The following is an 8,299-nucleotide window of genomic DNA, read 5'->3' on the forward strand; positions in this document are numbered from 1 at the left end:
GCGTGAGAAACAAGCGTTAGGACAGCCAGAATTTCAAAAATGCAGCATAACCTAGACCATCGTTAAAGGAGGCGATGACTAGACACAAGCAACAATATTCGTGGACAACTTACGTAAGTATAGAGTTGTTTTAGGCGCCTCTAACACCGCCCGCCGACATAGCTGTTTGTTAACGCGTCCGTGTACTGTTTTGTAGGTCAATGGTTCGATTCCTCGTCGAACGTCTTTTTTTTTTTTTTTTTACGTGAGGGTTTCATTAGCTCCTTTTTTAACGACCAGGGTAAGCACCTGTTCCTTGCTTTCTATCACGCCGACATTTACCGCCGTCTTCCTAAACCCAAAGTAGCTCGTTTTCTCGCACGTTCTCTCTTGAGAAGCCCGTCGTGAAAACAAAACCAAAACAAACGTCAAACCTCTTTACAATATCAGTATATATGTCAATTACTTTATGTGTACTCACTTTTTGTGTTTAAAAACCTTAAATTTAAGTTATAAACACATTTCAGACTTTGAAAGCAGAAAGATAATTACCAACATTACAGTAGTAACACAATTTTCGTCAAACATAGAGGTGCTGCATTTGAAGTCTGGCAACTATCTCTCACTTTTGTGTGTTTTTTCATGGCGTTTTGTGGCGAGTGGTTGGTGGCGTGATTTATTCTGTTTTATCTATTTCAAGCTTAAATCATAGTTATAGAAGCTTTATGGGTGATGTCTACCCTTCTAACCTACGCGTGTGTTGAACATGGGGACCCCGGAAGAACGATCATCGCCGGATAAAATACTGCGCGTCAAAAGTGGATGACATTGCATCAGAACAAAGCGTGTTCGTGTGTCCGCGAGATGAAGACGACAGTGAAGGAGAATTTTACGTTGGAAACATCGTTTTTGCTCGGGTAAGTACGCATTTTTTATTATTCTGTATTTGGTTGGAACGAGTTCTGGTGTTTATGGGTCAGTAATTCGCTAGACCCCCATCTCGTTTGCTCTGAGAGCCTACGTGAGTTAGTATACTTGTTTGGCGCCCAGTCCACCGTTTCCGCAGAAGTCAGCATCAATTTACGCTGAAGCTAGACCTTGGCTACGATGCTCGCGCTATGGTACACGGCTGCTAATAATTTCACATCACGCAAGGCTCTTTAACACCGGGGCGTTTGTTTATGTGTCTCTCAAACAGTGCCTTTGCGGTTGCAGATCGCAGTCGCAATTTCGCGTGAGTGGCACAACGCTGTGATTAGTCCTCCCTCGTGAATACCCGCGGTATACCAAGAAATAACATGAACAGGAGGTTCCCTGGAAGTGCATGTGAAAACGCGTACACGTGATTCCATGGCTGGCGTCTCGTAGGTGTTGTGAAATCTCTCTCTTCCCCCCCCCCCCCCCCCTTCACGAATTCCGTGCAGTGCGCTTCGCAGCTATTGCGCTCGCGAGACCGGCGACCGTACGCCTCGCGGTCTTCGGGCCGCGATATGTGTGCTGTTCTCGTGAAGCTCGACAACAGCGAAATTGCCGTACTCGCTCGCCAACGCGCCCCGACAGCGTACGCGTCGACCGGGTGCTGACGGAGTTGTGCTGGAAGAAAAGCAGGCAAGAGATGAGGGCGCACGAGGTGTAGTTAAACATGAGAATTTACAAAGTGCAAGGTGGAGAAAATAGTATGCAAGGGCCGGAAACGGTGAGAGAGTTCGGGCCGCGCGCCAGCGAGCGAGTGCGGTAATTTACGTTGCCGAGTTTCACGAGTCCGGCACGAATATGACGACGCCCGTCTGAGAGTTCATAGAGGTATAGAATTCACATACGTGCAAATTGAAGGTGAAATACGCGCATGTGGCCTCGCAGGGAGTTAGCATAGTCTCGGGGTAGTAGGGGAGATTTCACAACGCCTACGAGGCGCCTGCCGATTCTGTCAGAGTAGCTCTCGGGAAGTCTGGGGCTTGATATCAGAGGCATATGTATTGTTTAAATTAGTGCAGAAAATTGAGCCAATTCGCAAGTTCTCATTTTCGCGAAACCGCAGGCCATACAGAGACTAACAAGAAAGCTGTAGGCACTCACTCAACTCGATTTATATTGGAGAATTGAACGTGCAGATACAAGTCAGACATTGAAATGGAGGAGCCTCAACTATCACACACCAGTTCTGATTGAAAGCAAGGGATACAGATGAGCTGCTAGCATGCGTTCCATGCAAATTAGCTCAGTAGCTAGCTTTGCATATATCATGCATACCCCACTCACAGTACCTGCGGGTCTAATAAATACATTCTTACTGTGACCTAAATTTCACTTGGGGTGTTCCGGGAATGTTCTTATTAGTGCCTTGGAGGTTACTGTCTTTAAACGATTAAAAATCTACTTGATGTAAGCATTCGTGCTTTGTGTGTGCTCTTCTTGTATTTCAACAAGTGTCAGCACACTCACAGATTATGCACCTGCAGGTGCTGCTGCTGGCTGTCCTGGGTCAGCTGCCTTCCAGTCCAGTTTCAAAGGCTTTGCCAGGGCCTCCCTTGGCCAACCGGCACTGCACCTGCTGTACCCAAGTACTGCCTGGCCTTTCGTTGGTGCTCCGTACGCTTTGCCGCCAGGAATGGTCATTCATCCATCATCTGGCCGCTTGGACCACCCGTTCAGAAGTCAGCGCATTTGCTCGACACATCGGTCCAGGCACTGCTGCCATATCGGTGCACCCACCGATTATGTATTTTCAGGTTAGTTATTGCATGTTGTGGAACTTGCCATGATGTATACCTGTTAGCAGTGCTGTGGCCTCTGATTATTTGAAACATTTTCATGAAGCAGTGCTGTGCGTATGGAGCGTGTCATTGCTTAGCAGAGATATTGAAGAGAATCTGGGGCTGACGACTAAAGGGCAAGAAGAGAAATTGAACTGACTTTGAAGCAAGTATTCGTATGTAATCAAGCCAAGCAAACATTTAGGATCTTTCGATATGGCTTTAAACTTGCAATACAAACTGGTCTACTTCAGATCATACTGGTAATAATCATACTATACCGAAAAGTACATCCCGCAGTCTGTAGAATTCTGACAGCGCTTTTTTCGCAGTCTCTCATGACAGGCACTAATCTCAATGGTTGGAAGATAGTCGAGGTAGCACCAGTCTTTAAATCAGGAGACGGTACTTCACCATTAAATTTCCCTAACAAGCACCATATGCAAGGTCAGGAAACATTTCATCCACTCTCAGGTCGCTAATTATTTATAAAATCACAATATCACATTCGAGTATCACCACGGTTTTCACAAGGGTTACTTGAGAAACACAACTTTCAGGATTTGTTCACGATCTACATTGATCCATTGACACAGGCTTACAAACTGCGGTAGTTTTTCTCGATTTTTCTAAAGCATTCAATCGCATTGCACACCACAGACTACTTCTCAAACTTCACCCTAATGTCCTCACTTGAGCAAAAGATTTTCATTCTTCTCAAATGCAGTTTACTTCTAATAACTATATACTTCTTTTGCTCGTGCCACTTTGTTGTCCCCCCAGGCAGGTTGCTTGGTCTATCTTCCATGTTGCATATCCTCCCATGTAGGTCTATTTGCAGATGATGTTGTAATTTATCACACAATTTCTTTGAACTACTACCGTCAATGCTTTCAATCTGATCTTAACACAATTAACTCCTGGTGCTGCAAATGGCTAATGTCGCTTATCTCTAAAACAAAGTGCATGACTTTAACGGTGGCAAGTCTCGGATTGTAAATACTTCATTAACAACAGCCTGATTACCTCTTGAGACAAAGGTGTTTTGGTAGGCCGGTAGGGGAGGGGGGATTGCATGGTGGATTTCAAAAGGTACATCGATTGGGGAAATAAGACGTGTGATTAATATTTTCATTTGCACTCCAAAACTCGCTTTATTTCATATGTTTAACCCACTGCCGTGGCTAGGGTGGTGTGCTGTGGAGGCGAATGTCAGTTAGATACCGCTTGGTGTAGCCGCTTTTCATATGGAGGCAACACGTAAAGACGCCTGTGTTTGGAGATTTCGATGCGCACAAAAATACCCAGATGGTCAAAATTAATGCGAAGCCTTCCCCTACAATGCTCCCCATATCCCAAGTGTAGCTTTGGCGTGTTAAACCACCGTTTTTTTTTTCATGTTTTTGGTATAGTACCAGCTGCTGTAGCAGGTGCAACTTAAAGGTAAAATTATACATAATGTTTCCAAGAGCTAAATATAAAGGCCATATTGAAGTGCGTTTATGGGTCTATCTCATAGCAGTAGTGAAAGGTTATATACTCTGGTGCAGGTTAAGAACGCCAATGGCTCATGTGGTGTAGTCCAGTGTTTGACGGAATGCCGTGTAGGCAGGTAAAAGCATTATTGCAGTGATGAAACGTAGGTCACTGACCAAGTCAAGAAAGCCATTTAACGGTTTGTTGCTTGTTCACGGTGAGCATGTGTCGTGGAAAACGAAGCTATATATTGGGCATTACGCGGCGCAATGAGTTTGCATAGATATGGTGCAGATTGCCATCCATTATGTTGATAATGTTGGGCGTCGTCTGAACAATGAGGGACTCGAGCAGTAATCGAGAAGATAGATTGCACTCAGTTGTCAGTAATTTTGTCTTGTTCCAGTCGACCACGTGTCCCGTCCTCTCACGGTGCTCTGCCAGTGGACTTGTTTTTGCATGGCCCTTGTTCACTTCGTTCCAGTGCTGCATTAATCTTCTGTGCAGATTGCCCGTTTCGCCAATGTACAGTGATTTGCATTCAGCGCATGGAATCTAATAAACAATACCCGGAAGCTTGGAGCGTGAGAGGGGGTCTCTCACGCTGACAATGTCAGAACGCAGCTTGCTAGTGGGCACATGCACAATGTATGCACTGCGTGTCTTGAAAATGTGTGCGAGAGTTTCACCGATGTGTGGGACGTAGGTAAGTGCTGCACGTTTTGATGCAGTCGTTGTCCTGAATATAATGCCTAAAGCATTATATTCAGAAAAAAGCGAAGAGGGCGACTAGCAAGAATCCACATTGACATTAGCAGGCAGAAGCGTCCACAAGGCCTGTGTCAAAACGTGCTGCAATTCTCGTCCTACACATCAATCAAACTTTCGCACGCATTTTCAAGAAACACATTGTGCACATCGTGCAGGTGCCCACTAGCAAGCTATGTTCTGACATTGTCAGCGTGAAAGACCCGCTCTCACGCTTCAAGCTTCCAGGTGTTGTTTATGTTTCAAACAGAAAAAGTGCCATTTAAACGTGACACCTCCTTCCTTGCCGATTTCTGATGCCTGATTGTTCAGTTTGTGGGGATACGTTTAGCAGATTGCTCACATGTCTAACCTGTATTTGTGCTTGATCAGTCAAACGCTGATGTTAGCAGTGAAGTAGGTGAAAATTGTAGTTTGATTGTAGTTGTGTGCAGATTACCTACATTGTGTTAATTCGTAGAAAAGCAAAATTGAGGTAACCCTGCTAACTGTTCCGCATTGCAGCATTTTATTATGCGAACGTTAAGGAGTTCAGCTGCTTGTTAAAGGTGAAATAAACAGTGGTACAAAAAGAAGAGCATCTACTAAACAGAAATATCTTCACAATCGCAGGATGCCAACGGTCCGCCTACCAACTTGTGTCCTGCATCGTTTCTGCTGGCTGGAGTGGTTCATGGAGCATTTTCCAGCTTCTCAAAGTTTGTGGTCAAGCGCTCCTCCAAGTGAAAGATGCCGCAAAGGGATCTTTTGTTTTAATGCCACAATTTCACGTGCTCAGCAGCAAATTTACTCGTAAGGCTTTTTAAATATTCATCACCCAAGAGGGCATGTTACCTTCGTCTTCGGTGGAATGTGTCTGCACTCAGGTTATTTGTGACAGAAACAAGTGGACCACGTCATGAGAGTCATTGAGGCCTTGTTGATTGTGCATGCTTCTGAAATGACATTTTCATTAAGCTGAATACTTTCCACATATTACGATTTGTGAACAAATTATGGTAAAAGTCATGATTAGTTGTACTACACTGCAGGAAGGAAATGCCAACATACGTTTTAAGCACCTCTGATATTTCAGATCGTTGGCTGGTGAGCAATAAAACAAAACTGAAATTTTTTTAAAGTAAAATCAAATATTCGTTGTCACCAGTGCATGACCATAGTAAAAGCTCTCTAGTCACCAAATTTAGAATTAGACACGATATGCCAAGAAAAATAGGGAAATAAACTAGACAGCTGGCTACAATAAACCAATTCGTAAAATTCCTCAATGTCTATCAAGTGATGATTCAGGCGGGTTAGTTAAGATGTCAGTGGGTTTACACACCCAACTTGCAGGGAAGCACATGAGCTCCCAATATTAACATGTTTTTAGTGAAGACCGTCTTCCTTCATTAAGCTGCTTTGCACATTGATGCCAGTCTGATAAATGTCCTGAATTTTTGGTATGATCAATCTTTGTATGGGAACGATATATTTTTATATGATGTTGCTGTGTATTTCTGAAACTGTATCTAGTCACTAATTCCAATTTGTCGTGGTCAGGTTTTTTCAACTAATTCGTAGCTTTTTTAACAATTATGGTATATTTTGTGTGCCTAAAGGAATGCCTCATTGCATGTTTAGCCTATGTAGTGTTGAAAGCGGACATTTTGCTTCAAAGTGGAATGTCGGGCTAGCAACAAGGTACTTCGCGTGCTGCTCACTTTCATTCATGCCATTATTTTTTATATTATCATTTAAAATTAAAAGCCAACCAATTTGCTGTCGTTTTAATTTTGTCACCTACTTTATACATTCTTTTTTTTTCAACTTTGTGTAAGGATTGACTATCCATATTTTTATGATACCAAGGCGTTGGACTGGGCTAGCTGGTACATGTTCGAATGGATGAAAAACCATAGGAAAACCCAGGACACAGAAGAGAACAACGGGACAAACTTGTGCCGTCATTCTGTTTTAACTGTTTCCTGTGTTTACCACTGGTTTTTTATGCATTCAAACATTTTTTATGAGTTTGTTGAACAGTGATTAATTTAGGTGTGTTCAAACAATTGTTGGCTGCGAAGGCTCCCTGTAGCATTTGTATAAGTGCTCGCTGCTTTTTTTTTTGAGCCAATACCCCACCACCAGTCTTCATGAGGTGGTCTTTTGTAGAAATAAGTTGAAATAAATATTTGTTTGCATTGCTTTACATGTTTTGAAAGAATTTTTTGTTCATTCTTGTTTCATTCAACCCCGTTTCAGAATCCTGCTTAAGGCATTTCCTCTGTTATTTTTTTTTCAGAACCAGGAAGGGTGCTCATCCTCGGTTCTTGCTGAAGCAGCAGTATCCTTACTTCACACGTGAGCTCTGAACACACAGTAATTATGGTATGAAACATTCTACCAGTATAAGCCTGCTTTGTAGACGTCATTGTAGATGTCAAAGCTCTTGACAGTGTAGTCCAATGTCTGGTGTAACGGGCAATGTCTACAACTTGTAAACATTAATTTTGTGGCTATAATGTTTGTGATTATTTTAAAATGCACGTCAACTACTATTTAGAATCGCTGTCTAAATTGGCAGCCATTTTCCTGGTGGATACAGAAAGTGAAAAAGCGCATGTGTAGAGATTTCAGTGCACCTTAAATGTCCCAAATTTGCTAAAGCTAATCCAAAGCCCTCCTTGTGGTGCACTTCATATCCCATGTACAGTTTTGCGTAAAAACAGCTAAAAATTTATGATCAATTTAAACTTATTTTAATGTTTTTAAATGCAAATATTCTCAGTTTAAGCTGCCATATTTAGAGTAAAATATTTTGTAACAATTATATAGCTACCAAAGGTTTACAGAAAACCTTTTTCTTTTGGTTGTGCACCTTCTTATCAAAAGAAAAATGTTGTTAAGAAAGGCAGAAGAAACCCAACTATGGAAATTAGCAAACCCTAAAGCTGCGGATAGAATGAATGTTTTGTAGAGAATCTTTTGCTGATTTCAGTTCTAGTCAACTCTAAAAAAGTCTATCGACGTAGAATGCTTACCGTGAGGCACCTCGTAATACTAGCCAAAACTAATGGGCCCTGGCTGTTGGCTTTTCATTTGCAACAGTGACAAATGACCCCACATCCACCGGCAGGGACATAATGCAAGGCACCATGTACAAGCTAGCCTCATGATAAAATAATGTTTTCTGAACAATGGCATTACATTTCAACCATGGGCTTCACCAGGGAACTTGTATGCATTGTTCTGTGATGTTTGCAGTTCTTGTTATTGCTATGTGGGGTCATTTAGTCTAAAGGTATGTTTATAAAACTCCAAATACCACCAAACCTTGCAAG

General features: G+C 42.5%; 1 long non-coding RNA gene across 1 annotated transcript; it reads left to right on the forward strand.

The window, feature by feature from the left end:
* Positions 1-637: 637 nt before the first annotated feature.
* LOC144148094 (uncharacterized) lies at positions 638-7,069 on the forward strand. Its single transcript, XR_013317972.1, has 3 exons — positions 638-896; positions 2,439-2,708; positions 5,589-7,069. It is a non-coding gene; the product is annotated as an uncharacterized LOC144148094 (long non-coding RNA).
* Positions 7,070-8,299: the final 1,230 nt, after the last annotated feature.

The sequence above is a fragment of the Haemaphysalis longicornis genome, unplaced genomic scaffold (assembly GCF_048455015.1).
Source record: "Haemaphysalis longicornis isolate Haplotype H1 unplaced genomic scaffold, Haemaphysalis longicornis Haplotype H1 scaffold_76, whole genome shotgun sequence".
NCBI classification, from domain to species: domain Eukaryota; kingdom Metazoa; phylum Arthropoda; class Arachnida; order Ixodida; family Ixodidae; genus Haemaphysalis; species Haemaphysalis longicornis.